Below are 331 nucleotides of genomic sequence, written 5' to 3'. Positions count from 1 at the left end.
AAAACAGACAAATGTTTGTCTAGAGTAATTTTTGCTTATTAGTATGGTTGAACTGGATCATCGAAGGTCAGAAGAATGGGATTAAATACAAAGTATATTTGTGTTGTTTAACATGTAATTATTGCAGGTTTGCATTATATTCTGAGTTGCATTATTTTTATTCATTTTGAGGAATACTGAATCTGTTTTTTTTTTGTTTTGTTTTTTTTGTGAGTGAGATGAGTTAATGCATATTCATATTAGTTTTAGAACTGCAGTAACATCTTCTGATTCCTCTCAACATGGGGACAGGAGAGCTGTCAATCAATAAATTGAAAAAAAAAAGTAACTT

The sequence above is a fragment of the Sinocyclocheilus anshuiensis genome, unplaced genomic scaffold (genome assembly GCF_001515605.1).
Source record: "Sinocyclocheilus anshuiensis isolate Anshui unplaced genomic scaffold, SAMN03320099.WGS_v1.1 scaffold36, whole genome shotgun sequence".
NCBI lineage: Eukaryota > Metazoa > Chordata > Actinopteri > Cypriniformes > Cyprinidae > Sinocyclocheilus > Sinocyclocheilus anshuiensis.
This window is presented reverse-complemented; position numbering follows the sequence as displayed.